Genomic DNA, 20,820 nt, shown 5'->3' on the forward strand with positions numbered 1-20,820 from the left:
TAAGGAAGGAAAGTATTAAAACATAATTTTACCACCAATTATTAACCATGATGAACACTGAAGTGTATATCCACTTGAATCCTTCCAGAGTTTCTTTTCTTTTCTTTTCTTTTTAAGATTTATTTATTTACTTGAGAGAGGCAGAGGGAGGGCAGAGAGAGGGAAAGAGAAACTTCAATAGACTCTGCGCTCAGCAGAGAGCTGGATGCAGAGCTGGATCTCACAACCCTGAGATCAGGATCTGAACCCAAACCAAGAGTCCAAGGCTTAACCAACTGTGCCACCCAGGCGCCCCTAGAGTTTTTTCAATGAACATGCAATATATAAATTATATGAAAGAGACAGGGATAATCCTCTTATAATTTTTTTAAAAGATTTTATTTATTTGACAGAGAGAGAGAGAGACAGCCAGCGAGAGAGGGAACACAAGCAGGGGGAGTGGGAGAGGAAGAAGCAGGTTCCCTGCTGAGCAGGGAGTCAGATGCGGGGCTCGATCCCAGGACCCTGGGATCATGCCCTGAGATGAAGGCAGACACTTAACGACTGAGCCACCCAGAAGCCCCTATAATTTTTTTCTCATATAGCCACAAATGTTTTCCCATGTTTGAGAACATGATGTTTAAAGGATACATAGCACTCCATTTTATAAATATACCAAAATTACCAATCTTAACATTGGACATTTAGATTGTTTCCAATTTTTCAGTATTATATATAATATAAAAGGGATCCTGCTCATCCCAGTCTGACATAAAATATGCCTTCAATAAATATTTGTTTAATGAATATGTACTTTGAAGGTGTCTACTATGAATCGGGTGTTGTATGGAGTACTTTTTTAAACATGTTGATTCACTTCGTACTAACAACAACTACATCAAAGAAAGATATTCTCTCCACTTTACACACTAGGCTCATAAAATTTATGTAACTTGCCTGAAACACAAAACTGGAATCCCATCATGATTCAGTCTATGCCTCTTTCTTTACAATCTGTTCCCTCCCATCAAAACATAGGGAATATCCCAGGGAAAGCTGTACACTCAAAGACTTAAGTTTATTAGAGTAAGTGGAATTTTCATTAAGACTTCTCTCCAAAACCCCCAGAACCCTGAGAACAATAGCAGTGTGTTTTAGAGAACGAATCAAACCTTAACAGAGATTCTGCAGCAATGGTGGGAGATAAAATAGTACAGCAGTTTATAAAGTAGTACAGTATACAGTAATAATAGTACTACTAATAGTATTAATAATATTATTAAATAGCATAACAGTTTATAAAGTATAAAGCATTACTCAAGTTGTTGAAGATGTACATATTCTACTTCATTCCTAGGTATTTACCCTAGGAATTGACGCCAACTTTTTTCCAGAAGATCTTATAACACTAGATATTCACAGCAATGTTGTTCATAAAAGCCAGAAGCTGAAAACACTTCACAAGTTCATCAGAAAGTGAATGAATAGTGGCATATTCATTGAGTGCAATATTATACAGCAATTTAAATGATTGAGCTATGCAGTGCTTCTCAAACTCTTTAGTGAATGATCCATCTTTTTTAAAAATTTCAAGTAACTGTACATTATTATGCTTGTAAAATACAATAAAAATTATTAGATCTGTGTATTTTTGTAGTCCCCCAAGTACAGCTACCATGTAAACCAATTTGGTGTTTCCTTAAAAAGTTAAACATAGAATTATCAAAAGGCTCTGCAATTCTACTCCTGGGTATATACCCAAAGAATTGAAAACAGGTATTCCAACAAGTACATGTACATACATATTCACAGCGGCACTATTCACCTGAGGCAATAAATAGCCCAAATTTCCATCAGTAGATGAATAAACAAAGTCTGGTATGTAATTACTATGGACTATTATTCAGCCATAAAAGGGAATGATACTGATACAGGCTACCACACAGATGAACTTCATAAATATGTTGCTAAGTGAAAGAAGTCAAACGCAAAGGTCCCGTATTGCAGGATTCCATTTATATGAAATGTCCAGAATAGATCAATCCTTAGAGACAGAATGCAGACCGGCGGTTGCCAGGAGTTTGACAGAGTGGGAAATAGGAAGTAAATGCTTAATGCGTAAGAAGTTTTACTGTGGTGTGATGGAAATGTTTTGAAACTAGATAGAGGTGGTGCTGGCACAACACTGTGACTATACAAAATGCAACTGAACTGTTCACTTTAAAAGAGTTAATTTTGTGTTATGTGAATTTCATCTCAATAGAATTTTTTTTTTTTTTTTTTAAGTTCTCAGGTGATTTTAACATGCAGCCTGGGTTGAAAACCTCCAAAGTTACTTTTTTGGCACAAGTCTGAGATGCAAAGGCAATCTCCCATCTGGGTTTTTTGTTTTTGTTTAAAGACAAACACTCAATGAAAGCTTTCAAAACATTTTCCAACCAAGAGAATGTGAACTGTCAGTATTTGTCAGTATTCTTTAAGTTCACTGCAATACTTTTTCTTTTTTTCTTGTTGGTTGCTTTTAGAAAACATGAAGAAAAAGGTTATCCAACCTAATAGTCTCATATAAAATTTAGATGCCATTATGTTATACTTTCTGAAATGGCTTCTACTACTTTATTGCCTGAGTTTTAAAAAATTGGTGTTTATGGCTTATTTCTTTCTAGTTAAAGGAAAGGCTTGCTTCATACCAAAACTTGCCCAGCCATTGAAATAATGAATACAGCGCTTGTTTATACATGTGGGACTGGGGACTCTTTGCTCTGTCTGTGTTTGTCTTCAAGGATTGATATGCTAAGAACAAAAAGGACTTATCCACTAATTTTCTCCCATATTTGTTTTAATATTAACTTTAGAATTTAGTTTTTTACATATACAAGAAAATATACACAATATGTGCTATGAAGCATTACAATAAAATTGACCCGATGACCTAAACCCAGTCTAAAAATTAGAACACTACCATTAATATTGTTCCACTTGTGCACATCTTTCCTACCCCATCCTTCTTCCCACATAAGCACTTTCCTGAAGTTCGTTTAGTTCTATGCCACAGTCACACATCCCTAAACAACAAAATTAACTGTGCTTATTGTGAGCTTTAGAAAAATATTATCTGTATGTTGTCTTCCATAACTTCCTTTTTTCATTCAGTATTTCATTTGTAAAATTCATCCATGTGTGTACTATAGATCAAAGCTACTCAAAATGTGGTCCAAAGACTTGTGATGGTTCACAAACGTATCCGAGACAAGTACAGAAATGGAGATAAGAGTTTAGAAGCTGCCACAGCACCTATTCTAACTGCTTTTATTATAGTGGTTTGAGGAACTGAAACAAGTTCAGCAAGGCTAAAGTATAAAATGCAACACAGAAAGTAAGGGGGTGTAAAGTCAGGCTGGAAAGTAGTCAAGATCAAACCTTGGAAGGTCTTGTGAGCAATGTTAAGGAATTTGGACTTAATCTCAAGTGTAAAATGAAACTTTGAAGGACTGTAAATATTACATTAACGTAATGTAATGTAATAAACATTACATATGCCATCAAACTTGCATTTTTTGAAGACTGTATATTGTACATGTAAAAAAGCAATGTAAAGAATGGTTTGGAAGGCAGTAACAATGGAAGGAAATCAGTTAGAATACAGTGGTCTAGATCAAAGGCCTGGACCTAGGGATAGTAGCAATGCAGAGAGAGGAAAACGGATGGATTTTAGAGATATAAGGAGTGTTAAAGAATGTTCTTACAGAGTGAATGTAGAGAAGGAGGAAGATGAAGTTTTGGACAAGCTGTTTGAGACACACACAAGTGTAGATGAGTGCAGCATCTGGAGATTTAAGCCTGGAGCTCAAGAGAGAGATCTGGCCTGGAGATAAAAATTTAGAAGTTATCAGTAGATAAATGTAAGTAAAACCAAGGGGAAGGACCATAGCACTGAGGAAGAGTACATAGTAAGAAGGTCCAGGACAGAGTTCAGATGACACCAGCATTTATAGCACAGGTAGATGTACCCCTCAATCCACCATCATGCACACTGCCTGGAACATAAAAAATGATCAATAAATGTCTGCTGGGGATAATCCAAAAAGCACACAATAATCCACACCAAAAATCCACAATAATCCAAAAAGCACTAACAGTTTTATCAAACTTGAGAAAACTTTATTACCTTCTATTTCTATCTGCAAATCTAAATAAAAAAAAAAGAATTCTGTATCTTCAGAACCACCGCTTAAGAGGAGACCCTGTGTAAATTACTTAGGGAAATGTATATTGCCTCAGCATGCTTGTGTGTAAAGTGGGGATAATGGTAGGGGATAACCCTACCTCACAGGGTTGTTGTGGGGATTAAAGGAGTTAGTCCATCTAAAACTCTTAGACTAGGTACTTGGCATCTAGCAAGGACTCAATAAATGTTAGCAATTTACCAATTTATCAGTATTTGGCGTTCCTAATTTGAAAATACTTACTTCATTTCTAAATTACAACTGACTTTATTTTTTAATTCTATAGGATTAAAAGAACAAACACAAATACCCCAAAATGCATTTAGTCAGCATTTTACTCGTAACAGTTGTTTGAAAATGATATATTCATTAACACAAGTCATAAGTCAAATGTTTGAAAGAAAGTAAAATAGGGGCACCTGGGTGGCTCAAGTCAGTTAACTGTCTACCTTCAGCTCAGGTCATGATCTCAAGGTCCTGGGATCAATTTCCAAGTCAGGCTCCCAGCTCAGAGGGGAGTCTGCTTCTCCCTCTACCCTTCCCCCCTACTCGTTATCTCTCTCTCTCTCAAATAATTATAAATAAAATCTTAAGAAACAAAATAAAAATATATTACACATAATGTATAGGCCTTTTTTTAAAGCTAGGTGTGGAGCCCAACATAGGGCTCAAATTCATGACCTTGAGACCAAGACCTGAGCTGAAATCAAGGGTCAGTTGCTTAACAACTGAGCCACCCAGGCACCCCCAGAATAATTCTTAATGCATAAAATACGTAAGATTATGCCAAATTATTTTAAAATAATTAATCAAATGTTATCAAAATATTTACTTTAAAATGTGAATATATTAATTTCTCCATTAATACATTAAATAAAATCTAGCAGGTTTAATAATTACTATAATTTTGAAGTTCTAATGAACAAAAATATTTTGATATATTGTATGACATCATGTGATTATGAAAATTATTTCTATTGGTGACAATACACGCATCCTTCTAACATTGTGACTTATGGTCTACATTCTTAATGGAAGAAAGAGCTAAAATTTCAGTTACATGGTTAGTTAAAATAAAGATGCCATTATTTTTCCTTCCAATTTCAAAGAATCCCTGAATTTTATAATCCCAGGTTAAAATCTCTTGGTCTACAACCTTTCAAATTCTATGATCACATGAAGTCTCCTTACGTTCAAAGACTTTAGGGCACTATTTACATTAGTCCCAAAATCCCTACTTAAAACAGTTAATACCAATCATATATCTCAATAGTACTTCATATTTTATAAGTATTTCTACAATAATTTTCTTATTTGAGAATCTAGTGAGGAAGACATTTAACCACTTCTATGTATTTTACAATGTAAATGCAAGCACAATTTTATTACTTCATTGGGTTTTCTTTCATTTCTGTATTATTTGTAGTTATGCAGCTCTTCCTTACTAAACTGTAAGACTCCCTTGAGCAAGAGCTTTTTTTTTTCAATCTCTATTCTCACAATGCTCAAAAAATCACAAAGAACAACATGGGATAAAGCAAATATAATTGTCCTCTTTTTACATATAAGGAAACAGAGGTTCAGTGTCTTACCCAAGGTCACCTAAGTGGGAGAGACTGGTCTAGGAGAGATTTCTTGAATCCTACTTTGGTGAAATTCTTACAATTTACCTACATATGGTTTCTAGATTATCTATAGTGAAAACTATTCAAACTTTATAAATAATAAGATTTATTTTGGTGATTATTTAATTCAGTTAAAATATAGAGGGAAAAAAAGAAAGAAAATATAGAGTAGGGGCGCCTGGGTGGCTCAGTCTGTTTAAGCATCTGCCTTCGGCTCAGGTCATGATCTTAGGATTCTGGAATCCAGCCCCTCATCAGCCTGCTTCTCCCACTCCCTCTCCCCCTGCTTGTACTCTCTCTCTGTCAAATAAATAAACAAAATCTTAAAAAAAAAGAAAAGAAAAGAAAATATAAAGAGTAAATGAGCATAACATGAAAAACAAGTTTATCTGCCTCCAAAAGGACTTACATAATTTAGATATTAAAATTTAAAATTTAAGGGGGAATCATCCCGAATCAGCAGCTGCCAAATAATCAAGTCTAACTACCCAACTGGGCCTTAAACACTGTTAACCTGCCTTTGGATAAGAGGGGAATAACTACAGTTTGAATTGTAATTTAATTTGGAATTGTTCATGCAATCCAACCCCATTCCCCCCCCCACCCCGCCCCACCCCATTCCATTGAGATGGCTCTACCAACTGATAAAGAAAATCTTTCCTTGAGATTAATAAAAAGCAAAAGGATGGTGAACTATGATGGCTATAATTCAAATTAGTTCTAAATTTGACTATAATTCTAGAACATTTGGAGAAGGGATCATTAAAGTCACCGCTTATTTGAAAGCTGAACTTTGCCTCTATCTGCAAATTTTACCCATTATCACAAAGGAAAGTAAAGGCCTTGGGAACATTTCAGAACAAATACAGGAAGTAAAGAAGAGTAACCTCAGAATCAGTATAAAATGAAATACATATAGAATAAAATGTAACAATTTCATGAAAAGTCACATAAGTTAAATGCCAAATATTTTCTTTAGAGGAATGTTGTACTGTTTTCAATATACACAGCAAACTGAAACCAAACTAACATTCACAACAGCCGAAGAATGGGAACTACCCAAATGTCCATCCACTGATTAACAGATTAAAAAAAAAAAAAGGTAAATCCATACCAATGAAATATTATTCAATAATAACAAGAAATGAAGTACTATAAAGAACTCCTAAGGGGTGCCAGGGTGGCTCAGTCAGTTAACTGCTTGACTCTTGATTTCGTCTCAGGTCATAATCTCGGGGTCGTGGGATTGAGCCCGCTCTAGAAAAAACCAACTCCTAAAACTCAACAACAAGCAACCCAATTAAAAAATGGGCAAAGGACTTAACTAGACACTTCTCCAAAGAAGATCTACAAATGTCCAATAAGCACATGAGAAGCTCAACATTGTTTTTTTTTAAAAGATTTTATTTATTTATTTGACAGAGATAGAGACAGCCAGCGAGAGAGGAAACACAAGCAGGGGGAGTGGGAGAGGAAGAAGCAGGCTCATAGAGGAGGAGCCTGACGTGGGGCTCGATCCCGGAACACCGGGATCACACCCTGAGCCGAAGGCAGACGCTTTAACCGCTGTGCCACCCAGGCGCCCCAAGAAGCTCAACATTATTAATCATTATGGAAATGCATATCAAAACTGTAAGATATCACCTCACACCTATTAAGATGGCTACTATCAAAACAAAACGGAGCAAAACAAAACAAAAAAACAAGTGTTGACAAGGATGTGGGGAAATTGACACCCTTGTAAAGAACCCTGTTCTTAAGAATGTAAACGGGGGGGGGGGGGGGCGTGCCTGGGTGGCTCAGTTGGTTAAGCATCTGCCTTGGGCTCAGGTCATGATCTTGGAGTTCTGGGACCACGGCGGCATCAGGCTCCCTGTTCAGCAGGGAGTCTGCTTCTCCCTCTCCCTCTCTTAGTCCCCCTGCTGCTTATGCTAGCTCTCACCAGCTCATTCTCTCAAATAAATAAATAAAATCTTAAAAAAAAAAAAAAGAATGTAAAATGGTACAGCTGCTGTGGAAAACAGTATGGCAGTTTCCCAAAAAATAAGAAACAGAATTACCAAATAACCCAGCAATTCCACTTCTTGGTATATGCCCAAAAAAATTGAAAGCAGGGTCTCAAAGACATTATTTGTATACCCATGTTCATTTCATAGCAACATTATTCACAATAGCTAAAACGTAGAATACACATAAAATGGAATATTATTTAGACTTAAAAAGAAATTCTGACATATGCTATAACCTGGATGAACCCTGAGGCCATTATGCTAACATGAAATAAGCCAGCCACAAACAGACAAATACTGTATGATTCCACTTAAATGAGGTAGTCAAAATCAGAGACATAAAGGAGAACGGTTCTTGTCAGTGAATGGGTGGACTGGAGTATAAAGCTTCAGTTTTCCAAAATGAAAAAAATTATGGAGGTAGATGGTGGTGACGGTTCCACAACATATGAATGTACCTGATACCAGTGACCTGCACACTTAAAAATGGTTAAGATGGTAAATTTTATGTTGTATGTATTTTACTACACACACACACGCACACACACACACAGACACACACACGAAATGAAGTACTGGTAAATGCTATAACACGGATCAATCTTGAAAACATTATACCAAAGGAAACCAGTTACAAAGAACTACATATTAAATAATTCCATTCATATGAAATGTCCAGAATGGGAAAGTCTATAAGACACAGAAAGTAGATCAGTGTTTGCCCAGGACTGAAGTGTTTGGGGAAATTAAAAGGGTGAAGGCTAAGTAGGGGCGCCTGGGTAGCGCAGTTGTTAGGCATCTGCCTTCGGCTCAGGGCGTGATCCCGGCGTTCTGGGATCAAGTCCCACATCATCGGGCTCCTCCGCTGGGAGCCTGCTTCTTCCTCTCCCACTCCCCCTGCTTGTGTTCCCTCTCTCGCTGGCTGTCTATCTCTGTCAAATAAATAAATAAATAATCTTTAAAAAAATAAATAAATAAAAAATAAATAAAAGGGTGAAAGCTAAGGAATATAGGATTTCTTTTTGGGGTAATGAAAATGTTTTAAAATTGTGGTGATGATTGCACAAATCTAGAAAAGCCATTGAATTATACACTTTAAATGGTGAGTGATATGTAAATTATATTTCATTAAAACTGCTTTTTAGGGGTGCCTGGGTGGCTCAGTTGGTTAGGCGTCTGCCTTCGGCTCAGGTCATGATCCCAAGGTCCTGGGATCAAGCCCTGCATCAGGCTCCCTGTAAAGCAGGGAGCCTGCTTCTCCCTCTCCCTCCTTGTGCTCTTTCTCTCTCTCTCAAATAAATAAATAAAATCTTAAAATGAAACAAAACAAAAATGCTGCTTTAAAAAAAAAACCAAAAAACAAAGTTTACTAACAAAAGGCCTTAAGAGATAAGAAAGATAAGAATGATTTGTTCAAGCTAATGATCATTTAACATGTGCATGGGTTGGCTGCACAGATTAGAGTCCTTTCTAATACCAAGGTCTAATAATAAGGAACTACTCTATTTCAATTTTACCTTAAGCATTCACATTCACTGAATTTCCCTATGGGCAAACCATGATGTACCTAAGTTCACAGGGGTACAAGTAAGAAGTCTAAACCAATAATCATAATACAAAATACATTATGTGTGGACAGTGCTTTGAGCAAGGCATAAATCAGAGTTAGAGGAGTTCGAAATAGGATTAACCACCAGTGAGTGAGGAATGGTCAGTGAAAATCTCACAGAAAGGATGGCATCTGAACTCAGTGATGAATGACAGGCCGGATTTTCAAAAAAGCAGACAAACAAACTGAAGTAGAAGAGGAGATACTCTAGGCTGAGAAAAAAAGAAAGGCAAAGTCTTGGAGATAGGAAAGTACAGAGCATGTTCAGAGAACAATGAATGGCTCCATTTACTATAGTCTAAGATAAGAAGTAGACTAGGGTCAGATCATATAGAATCTTGAATATTAGGCTAAACAGCAGAAGATGCTAATGACTGAAGCAGGCCAATGACATGATTCTACCTACTTCGGAAAGATAAATCTAGGTAGAATGGATTGAAAGGGAGAGAAAAATAGAATCTTGATAGGAAATTACCACAGTACTCTAAGACAAAGATAAACTGGAGCCAGAGGGGTCTTAGGAATGGAAAGGATGGGCAGGGGGACTGAAGGGAGTTACATTAAAGAAGTAAAATCAGTAAGCCTTAGCAAGTAAGGATGCGGGAGCAGAAGTCGTCTAGCAGGAGACTCCAGTCTAGGTGACTGGGAAAACAGTAGGGCTAATGACAGAAAAATATCAGAAGTAGTTCTGGATTGTTTATTTTGGGGGACTAGAGAAGAGGTGAGGAATATGATGAGTTTGGTTTTAGACTTGAGAAATATGATCTTCAAGTGGTTGGAAATGTAGCCCCAGGATTAAACAGACGATTCTGGATTTTATAAACACGGACATGGGAAACCAAGTCATTACACAGCAAGGTTTGATGCTTCAAGAGTGAATAAAGTTGTCAACAAAGAGATGCATTAATAAAATTAATTTGAACTATATATGATGCTTACTATGGTTCATTCAATCTAGTCCATACTACAAATGTTCATACTTTCAAATTATACACAGAGGCTTTACCCTGGCCTGAAACAGAGGAAAAGATAAGGAAGCCAGATAAAATAAATCTGTTCTACAGAAATATTATAATCTTATAACATTGCTGTATCTAAAACATCTTCCAAAGAGCTCAAAATACCATACAGTCCACACTACTGCTGAAAAAGGTTTAGACGTAATTATTTTTAGACCAGAGGTTAAGAAATGTTTCCAAGGTCATACATAAAGGCAGAACTTAGAATAAATTTCAAACTGATTTTCCAGTATAGTATTTAATTAAGTAACAAATTACCTATTAAGTATGCATTATGTATTATTATAACATACAGACCCAAGCAATCTATGCATTTTCTCATTCATCAACCAGCTAAAAGTAAGGCACCAAGAGATTAAGTCATGAGTAATGTTAGAGCTGGGCCTACAATCTCTATCTCCTTTCTCTTAGTCCACCAACTCTGCCGTACCGCACCACTCATGGGTCCAAGTGTAGTATCTTTTTATTTTAAGTTCCTGTAACTTGACAGTCTATAAGAATAACTACACAGCTACTGAACAGACTGTTTTAGCTTTCTACTTCGGAAGAAGCTGTGGCAGTGAAACTATTTTATGGCTAATTCCCAAGCTCCTGACCTACAAAAGCTCTTCACTATCACAATACAAGAGATCTGGATCTGATTACCATTCCTGGACTCTCACTTCTGGCTAAGGAAATGCTACTGCAACACCACAGAATAAGTGTGAGGGAAGTTTGAGGAAAATTTCTGCCCACTCAAAAAGCAACCCCTTTGAAGTATAATAATAGACTCACCCCCCAAAAATAATTATTATAATACAGGGATAAAACAGAATACACATACAAGCCCAGAAAGCTTTACTCAAACCTTGTATCGAAAGGACAAATGGACTAAAGAAGCATAACAATTATGTAACTGTCATAGAAAATTTAAAATTTTTATAAGGTGGCCAAGCCAGACAAAAGCTCATCTCTAAGTAACCAGTAACAAAATGACAAGCCCTTCCATCTAATTTAAAAAACTTTACTGCCTCCAGTAATTCCCATTAACAAGGACAAGTATTAACCTCTTGCTGGACTATTCTGCATTATCAGGAGGCCAGAAATCTGAATGGCTTCTCTAGCAGGTTATCTCAGCAAACTTGGGTGTGCTTGCTGCCCTCATCCTGGGATGGTGGCCTCTCACAAATTCCCTCTGAAGGGGAAGGGGTAAAGAGCTGTCTCTGAGCTGTCTCTTACACATCCTGCTATTCATATCAGCAGGACAGAAGACTGAAGACTAACTAGACTCTTCCTAGTAATCGATCACTGTTAATGTCTCCAAAAGGGGTACCCACACCAACACAGGCCTCTGGGGAGATGGAAAGCTAAACCCGGCTGTGAATTAGGTCAACTTCCACAGTTACTGCTCAACTGCACCACGGTAGCTGAAAATCTAATGCTTACTCATCCCTAAACTACCCAGGTCTCCAAATCCCAGGCGAAGGACCCAAGGCCCAGGACACGAGATCCAGCTCCACCCATCCAGCTCAATGGGGTTATATATACTCGGGTAAAAGCAACCCTCTCCTCACCCCAAGTAGGAACCAGGCTGGGGCAAAGCCGGGTCGTGGACACCGCTCAACCACTGCAAATCCAAACAAGCACCCTAGGGCTGCTGTCACCACCCAGAAGTAGAGCAGATGCCCCAGGCTTTAGCTCACTGCAGCCGGCATTGTTTACGCTCTTTCGCAGCCTAAGCCTCTGATAGGCCAGGAAAGTCCCCTGCACTGTCCACCAGGACTTCCGGCATGGGCACAGGATGCTTGACCCTCGCCCGCAGTTTGACACTTACGCTCCCTGAGCAGGGAGAGGTCTGGGGGGCCCTACGGTCCGAGCAAAATCAGCAGGAATACCCGGCGGGCCGCGGCGGCATTGGTGCGGAGGGCCGCTGGGAAACGCCTCCTCCGGGGGCGGGGCCCAGAGCTCGCTGTCAGAGTGTCCGCCCCACCTCAATCCCCTCCCGGCACACACTCAAGGCTTAAAGGGGCCGCACCTTCGCCCAGAGGTCTGCAGGACTCAGGGTGCTTCTTCCAGCCCACAGGGTTTCCAACGCATGAGGCAAATGAAGGACCAACTGGGAAGGCTCCACCCCGGCTGGGTGGGCCTCTTCTTTGGTGGCAACACAGGCAATGTTCCAGAAACAAAGGAGATGACCAGTTCCTACCATCACAATCCTAATCCCTCCTCCAGGGAAGAAAAAAAATTGCTGCAGGCAATAGGCAAAGCATCAGGGTAAATCCATAGCTCCCATTATGTAAGCTGCTTATTCCATTAATTTGAGCAGTTAGTATTCTTCAAATGGTAACTGAAAGGCCCAGAAAGGAATTCTGGCAGCCTGCATTGCTTCACCTTGCCCTTTTACTGCCTTCCTTCTCCACATGAGAAATCCCAGACAATGACAGAAGATGGGTAGGACGGTAATAGGAAGTGAAATGGAAAACATTCTCATTCTCGCGAGCAAAACGTGCCAAGAATTGTTACAAGAATTAAAAAACTGACCAAGAATTCACAACTTGTCTATGTAGATAAAGAAATCTTACATGCAAATACACTTGTGATGTGCAGCCATCCAATTTAATATGAAGAGTTCTTGAGAAAACTGTACTAGAAACTGGATTACTATCTCAGGGAGTTAAGTAATGGTCTCTGAGCTCTACATAGGTTGTCAATGAGTTTTAATTTTCTTTTCATAGGAGCAATTTTTCCTCAATCTCAGTTTACAAGGTTTGACTGCATTTTGTGTCTCATACCATCAGGAAAGAGATTTATGTGTTTACCAAGCCTATATTCTTCCACCTAATCTAGATGAATAAACACATCTTACAAAGCCTTAAACTACCACCAAACAAGTATGGGAATCAATTTAGTGACGTGAAAGACCATTTGTAAGTGCCCTAACATTCTCCATCTCAAACATGGGTTCAAGCGGAAATATAGATTCTGAAGAACAGGCATGAAGACTGGTCTGTTTACTACGGAACAGACTGAGGTTACAAGGTCTCAGAAGATCTTAGAGAATTCTAGGTTCAGGCTGACAGGAAGAGAAATAGATTCAGATAAGAAATAGTGTGATTTTGGGGGGCGCCTGGGTGGCACAGGGGTTAAGCGTTTGCCTTTGGCTCAGGGCGTGATCCCGGCGTTATGGGATCGAGCCCCACATCAGGCTCCTCCACTATGAGCCTGCTTCTTCCTCTCCCACTCCGCCTGCTTGTGTTCCCTCTTTGCTGGCTGTCTCTCTCTCTGTCAAATAAATAAATAAAATCTTAAAAAAAAAAAAAAAAAGAAATAGTGTGATTTTGAACTGCCAAGAAAGTCTCATTTTAAAGTGCATCTAACTGTGAATGATAGTTTTGAATTAGGTAATTAAGACCTTTCGTTTTATCCCCATGAAGCATATTACACTACTCTGAGGGTAACGGTTTGCAGATCAGCCTCCCCATTAGATTGTGAGCACCTCAAGGGCAAGGGCTAGAATGTATCCTAATCATCCTTTTCTCCCAGTTTGATACAAAATGAATACTTAATAATAAATATTTATCACAAAAATTAGGACCAACACTTTCTTTGAGACAGGAGTCTAGATAACCGTCAAAAAGCATAGCACAGTGAATATATGTGTGCATGCACACACACAAATGGATAATACCCAGTGCTGTGCTTGTTAGTGAATTAAAAATTTAGAGAGAGAGGAAAAAATAATCCACTAATTGTACAGCTCGTCTCAGACATCAGAGGTCAAGATTATTATTATAGGGATTTATATCTTTTGTCCCAAATGCACATTTTATATAAATATTCCTGAATAATTCTTAGATATTTTACCAAATATCAGTCTAAACATAGCCCATCTTATTTTGGTTATTGCTTTTTCTTTACTATACCATGAAAAGAGCAAACTGGACACGTAAAACCTTCATAATTAAACAAATTATCAATCAGTAGTCTTCTACTTAACATGGCAACTTAGAAACTTAAGGAAATGGTTTAATGAATATTATATACAGAAGAGGAGAGACTCCCCAAGCTGAGAGCTCTTAAGTAAGGTTTACTGAGGTATAACTTACATATAGTAAAATTCACTCTTTTTAGTACATAGTTCTATGATTTTGGCAGACACAGAGAATCCATAACCACAATTAAGAACATCTCCATCAGCCCAAAATTCTTCCTGGTGCTCCTTTGTAGTCAACACTCCCCACAACCACTGATCAGCATGCTGTTCCTACAGGTTTTTTTTTTTTTTCTTTTCACAATGTCATTTAAAAAAAATCATACAGTGTGTAGTCTTTTTTCACTTATAATACAATTGAGATCATCCATGTTGTTACACAAATCAGTAATCTGTTCCTCTTTATTGTTGAGTAATATTCCATTGTATCATCTAACACATTTTGTTCATCCATGTTACCAGTTAAAGGACAAGTGGGTTGTTTCTAGCTTTTAACAATTAGGAAAAAACTGCTATAGATTTTTATATGAACGTTGCTGGGCAAATAGCCAGGAGTGGGAATGCTGGGTGGTATGGTAAGTATATGTTTAATTTTATAAGTAATCGTCAAACTGTTTTCCAAAATGGCTATATGAGCAATTTGCATTCCTCCCCACCAGCAACGTCTGAGAGTTCAAGCGTAACTCGATTATTACTTAGTACTAATTTCTAGTATGGCTCTGTACTTTTACACCTATGAATTAAAGCCAGTTCTTTCCACAATTTAGTGTTAATGGTTTGTAAAGTACTCTTCCATTTACAAACCAGTCACTGATCATTTGGTATGAATCTTAAATGCTACTTTATAACACTTTCAAAGAGAAATATCAGTGAAAATTACTCTTTCAAATCCCATCTATGAGGAGTCAAATCTGGTCATTTTATCTGGATCAACAAGCTACAAGGCCAAACAAAAAGTACTCCTGGTAAACAGAACAAACCAAAGCATGTATTATATATCTATCAGTGGAACTGGTTTTCCAACATTCAGATGAGTTTATCCACAGCATCAACAATCATATTAAACATCTTTATCAAAAGTATAATTCTCTTTAGATTAGGAAGCAAAAGGAAGCTTCAAGAAAATATTTAAAAACTTATCATAAATACTTTGTCCACTATTACAAAAAAATGCTTTAAAAAGGGGGTCTGGAATTTTGATACATTGTTGATGAGCATGAAGAAACTGGTATATATCCATTTTGGAAAATGCTTCTATTAACAACCCATTACCGAGAGAATTGAGCATTATGTCCACACAAAAACTCGTACATAAATGTTAATAGCGGCATTAGTCATAATAGCCCCAAATGGGAAACAACCCCAAATCCATCAATTGATGAAAGGGTAAACAAAATGTGATATACCCACACACTGGAATATCACTCAGCCATAAAAAGGACTGAAATAGCCATATATGCTACAACATGGGTTAACCTCGAACACATCATGCTGAGTGAAATAAGCCAGGCACAAACGGCCATATGTTGGATGATTCTGACCTATGAAATGCCCAGGTTAGGCAAATCCACAGGGAAAGTAGAATAGTGGTTGCCAGGGGCAGGGGTGGGTAGAAAGAAAAAGGGGGAATGAGGAATGACTACTAATGGGTATGAAATCTCTTGTTGGAATGATAAAAATGTTCTGGAATTAGATAGTGATGATTGCACAATTATGTGAATATGCTAAAAAGCCACTGAATTGTATGTACCTGTTAAAAGGATAAATTTTATGGTATGTGAATTATATTTCAATTAAAATACCCATTGACAGGAGAATGGATAAGCTGTGGTATATTCACAGAAAAGATATTATAGAGCAATGAAAACAAATGAAGACAACGATTAGCAAAAATACAGATGGATTTCACAAACCATGCTGAGAGGAGCTGGTACTAAAGAACATACAATATTATTACATAAACCCAAACAATATACTGTTTAGGAACATACGTTTGTGGTTAAATTTAAAAGAAAAGTACAAGGGCACCTGGATGGCTCAGTCGGTTAAATAACTGACTCTTGGTCTCAGGTCATGATCTCAAGGTCGTGAGATTGAGTCCTGTGTTGGGCCCTGTCTCCCCCCTCCCTCTGCCCTTCCCCCTGCCTCTAAAAATAAAAATGAAAACAAGAAAAGTACAAGGAGGATATTAAATTTAGAACATAACATCCATGAACTTAAAAATAAAAGAAAAAAAAAAGCTCTGCTTCTTGCTAGTAGGATTTTATAATTTAAGAAGTTATATACCACAGTGTTCAGGCAGAAGTGTAGGAAGGCAATTTTTCCCCCCCAATCTGAGAGGTGCACTGGGCTGGAAAGAAGAAAATCTCCAAATCTCTGTTCTACCATTAACTAGTTGTGAAACCTTAGGGGCGTCATTAGAATCTTTGGTAGCTTTAGTGTTGTCCCGCATAAAACAAGGGGTTTGTATCAACAGCTCTCCCACCTCTGAAACTTTATGAGACAATGTTCCACAACCACTATTTATACACGATAAACAGCATGCCTGCAATTCCAAGTTCTCCAGTACTACAACATCTGCAGCTAATGTTAAATGTTTGGAAAATGCTTCTACTTCAGTAGTAAAATCTCATAACCTCATTCTCTTCAGTTTTTGGTTAAATTACTACAAAGGAATGCTATCAGTTGTAGTGATAATCTGAAACCAGTCTGCATGCATGTAGCTTCTACCATCATTTTCCTTTTCCAGGCACTCTCTTTTTAATTTTTTTTAAGGGGGGGAGGGTGGGTTTTTTAAGAAAGGAGAGAGCTTCTCCAGGTACTCTCACCCTGGTAATAATAGATTTTCTCCCCAAGCCAAAAAGAAGAGATTCACACAAAACACTCAAAAAGCACAATCATAGGGGCGCCTGAGTGGCACAGAGGTTAAGCGTCTGCCTTCGGCTCAGGGCGTGATCCCGGCGTTATGGGATCGAGCCCCACATCAGGCTCCTCTGCTATGAGCCTGCTTCTTCCTCTCCCACTCCCCCTGCCTGTGTTCCCTCTCTCGCTGGCTGTCTCTATCTCTGTCGAATAAATAAATAAAATCTTAAAAAAAAAAAAAAAAGCACAATCATAAGTCTCTTACACCTGGCAAAGAAAGTAATGTGGTAAAGGTTAAAAACACTGATTCAAGAAGTCAGAAATATGAACTGTATTTCCTTCTCCATATGCACAGTATGGGGAAGGAGAGTTTCTGAGTCATCTAGTCACACACATCTAAGCACACAATTTGTGGCACCAAGAAGTCAGTATCATAGTCAGAGCAGGCATTCCCATGGCCTCTACTCGGGACACCACACTCAGCTGAACATCCTACTACTATCAACTATCATTTAAAGGGTATTTAAAAGTGACACATTAACAACCCAGGAGAGACAGCTTCACTGGACAATTCTACCAAGCATTTAAAGAAGAATTAACACCAATTCTCCTGAAACTCTTCCAAAAAATTGAAGAGAACACTTCCAAACTCACTCTATGAGGCCAGAATTACCATGATATGAAAGCCAAAGCCACTGTAAGAAAACTACAAAACAATATTGCTGATAAATACTGATGTAAAAATCCTCAAAATACTAGCAAACTGAATCCAACAGCACATTAAAAAGATTATACACCATGTCCAAGTGGAATTTATTCCTGGAATGCAAGAATGGTTCAACATACCAAATTCATCCAATATAGTACACCATAACTCATTACAAGAACAAAGAACAAAGGGGCGCCTGGGTGGCTCAGTCGTTAAGCATCTGCCTTTGCTCAGGTCATGATCCCCGGGTCCTGTGACTGAGTTCCGCCTCGGCCTCCCTGCTTCTTGGGAAGCCTGCTTCTCCCTCTCCCACTCCTCCTGCTTATGTTCCCTTCCACCCTGTCTCTCTCTGTCAAATAAATAAATAAAATCTTTAAAAAAAGAAAAGAACAAAGAACAAAAACCACATGATTATCTCAACTGACACAATAAAAGGCATTTGCCAAGATTTAACACCCTCAATGATAAAAGCATTCAAACTAGGAATATAAGGGAACTATCTCAACATAATAAAGGCCATTAAGAGAAGCCCATAGCTAACATCATACTCAATGGTGAACGACTGAAAGCTTTTCCTCTAAGATCAGGAACTAGGCAAAGATGGCTGTTCTAGCCATTCCTATTCAATTTCATATTGAAAGTTTCAGCCAAAGGAGTTAGGCAAGAAAAAGAAATAAACAGCATCTAAATTGGAAAGGAAGATGTAAAATTATCTCTGTCTGCAGATGACAGACTTTTGTATGTATAAAACCCTAGAGATTTCACAAAAGAAAATTGTGGGAATATATTCAGCAAACTTGCAGGATACAAAGTCAACACACAAAAATCAGTTGTGTTTCTATACACTAACAATGAGCAATCTGAAAATTAAGAAAACAACTCCAGGGGTGCCTGGTGGCTCAGATGGTTGGGCATCTGCCTTCGGCTCAGGTCGTGATCCCAGGGTTCTGGGATCAAGCCCCGCGTTGGGCTCCATGCTCAGTGGGGAGCCTGCTTCTCCTTCTCCTCTCTACTTGTGCTCTCTCACTCTCTCTCTCTCTCTCAAATAAATACATAAATAAATCTTCAACAAAAAGAAGGAAAACAACTCCACTTATAATACCATCAAAAAGAATAAAATCCATTTGGTTAGAAATAAACCTAAATCAGGAGGTGAAACTGAAAACTACAAAACAATGCTGAAAGAAAACACAAATAAATGGAAAGACATCTCATGTCCATGGATTGAAAAACTTTGTAAGATGTCCATACTACCAAAAGATTCAACACAATCCCTATTATCAAACCCCCAACAGAATTTTTTGCAGAAATAGAAAAGTTCATCTTAAAATTCATATGGAATCTCAAGGGACGCTGAATAGCCAAAACTACTTTGAAAAAGAAAAACGTTGGAGGACTCACACATCCTGATTTCAAAACATATTACAAAGCTACAGTAATCAAAACAGTGTGGTACTGGCATGCAGACAAACAGGCCAACAGAATAGAGAACCCAGAGATAAACCCTCATATACAGTGTCAAAAGATCTATTTGACAAGGATGCCAAGACCACTCAAGGGGGAAAAAAGTCTCCTTATTAAATGGTGCTGGAAATACTGGACATCAACATGCAAAAGAACAAAGCTGGATTCTTATCTCATACCATATACAAAAATTAACTCAAAATTATTAAAGACCTAAGTGTAAGATATAAAACTATAAAATTCCTAGAAGAAAAACATAGGGAAAGAGTTTCATGACGTTGAAATGGACAATGATTTCTCAGATATGACACCCAAAGCACAGGCAATAAAAGCAAAAAAGACAATTGGGATTACATCAAATGTACAAACTTTTGTGCATCAAAGGACACAACAGAGTAAAAAAGCAACCTACAGGGGCGCCTGGGTGCCTCAGTCAGTTGAACGATCAACTCTTAATCTCAGGGTCATGAGTTCAACCTCAGCACTGGGCTCCACACTCAGCGTAGTGCCTACTTTACAAAAAAAAAAAAAAAAAGCAACCTACTGAATGGAAGAAAATATCTGCAAATCATATATCTGATAAGGGGTTAATAACCAGAATATACAAAAAACTTGTACAACAACCCAAATAACCCACTTTAAAAAATGGGCAAAAGACTAAAATAGACAGTTCTCCAAGTTTGATAAACAAATGGCCAACAGCATATGAAGATGCTCAACATCACTAATCAACAGGAAACTACAAATCGAGGGGTGCCTGGGTGGCTTAAGTGATGTAAGTGTCCAACTCTTGATTTTGGCTCAGGTCATGACCTCAGGATTGTGAGCTCAAATCCCACTTGTAGCTCTGCACTGGGCATGGAGACTGCTTGGGATTTCTCTCTCTCTTTCTCTCCCTTTGGCCCTCCCCCCTCCTCCACTCCTGCATGCTCTTTCAAATAAATAAATAAATAAATAAATAAGTGCCTGGGTGGCTCAGTCGGGTAAACATCCAACATCCAACTCTTGATTTCTGCTCAGGTCACGATCTCAGGATCATGAAATCAAGCCCCACGTTGGGTTCCACACTGAGCATGGAACCTGCTTAAGATTCTGTTGTCCTCACCCTCTGACCCTCCCCTCCAACCCCACTTGCAAGCCTGTGTGTTCGAGAGAGAGAGAGAGAGAGAGAGAAAGAAAGAAAGAAAGAAAGAAAGAAAGAAAGAAAGAAAGAAAGAAAGAAAGAAAGAGGCGCCTGGGTGGCTCAGCCGTTCAATGTCTGCCTTTGGCTCAGGTCATGATCCCAGGGTCCTGGGATGGAGCCCCGCATCAGGCTCTCTGCTCGGCAGGAAGCCTGCTTCTGCCTCTC

General features: G+C 38.3%; 1 protein-coding gene across 3 annotated transcripts in view; it reads right to left on the reverse strand.

Moving 5' to 3' along the window:
• Positions 1-20,820, reverse strand: part of CKAP5 (cytoskeleton associated protein 5) — a 107,880-nt gene that overhangs the window by 71,482 nt on the left and 15,578 nt on the right. Inside the window, exon 1 of one of the 3 annotated variants that reach the window (XM_026511987.4) lies at positions 12,281-12,395. The exons of 1 other annotated variant lie outside the window; for it this stretch is intronic. The gene's annotated coding sequence lies outside the window, so the exon portion shown is untranslated. Of the gene's footprint in view, positions 1-12,020; positions 12,396-20,820 lie in introns of those variants that run through there. One more of the 3 variants, XM_044388977.3, reaches the window with a different exon arrangement.

This window comes from Ursus arctos, unplaced genomic scaffold (genome assembly GCF_023065955.2).
Source record: "Ursus arctos isolate Adak ecotype North America unplaced genomic scaffold, UrsArc2.0 scaffold_23, whole genome shotgun sequence".
Lineage (NCBI taxonomy): Eukaryota > Metazoa > Chordata > Mammalia > Carnivora > Ursidae > Ursus > Ursus arctos.